This window comes from Fukomys damarensis, unplaced genomic scaffold (genome assembly GCF_012274545.1).
Source record: "Fukomys damarensis isolate Sample0158 unplaced genomic scaffold, DMR_v1.0_HiC HiC_scaffold_38, whole genome shotgun sequence".
NCBI lineage: Eukaryota > Metazoa > Chordata > Mammalia > Rodentia > Bathyergidae > Fukomys > Fukomys damarensis.
In genome coordinates, this window is record NW_022900950.1 from 65,222,974 (window position 1) to 65,223,353 (window position 380).

General features: G+C 69.2%; 1 protein-coding gene across 1 annotated transcript in view; it reads right to left on the bottom strand.

Moving 5' to 3' along the window:
- Znf827 (zinc finger protein 827) overlaps positions 1–380 on the bottom strand; it is a 155,969-nt gene that overhangs the window by 154,234 nt on the left and 1,355 nt on the right. The window lies entirely within an intron of this gene.

A 380-nucleotide genomic window follows, 5' to 3' on the forward strand; every position in this document is an offset into this window, starting at 1 on the left:
CCCTCCGTGAACTTCAGGTGACCGACCACGTCGGCCTGACAGCCCGGCGCTCCGGCTCCGCTCCCGCCCCCAGCCCGGGTTTTGCAGGATCGGGCTCCTGGCAGCGCCAAACCCGCCGGCGGAGGGGGAGCCGGGGGAAATTGACCCTCTGTCTCCCCCGACCCCTCCCTCCTCCCTCCGGCGCCTCCCGCGTCCCCTCCTCCCGTCACCCCGCCCCGCGCCTTCTCCCCTGCCCCCTCTTCCCTGCATTCAAGGAGCCGGGCGGCCCCGGGGGATATTTTTAGTTGCTTCTTTCTCCTTCACTTTTAGCTTTAGCAGCATCTCGGAACACTCCCGGCGCGGAGAGGGATTAGCGGGGCGCGGGGAGCCGAGAGGGAGTG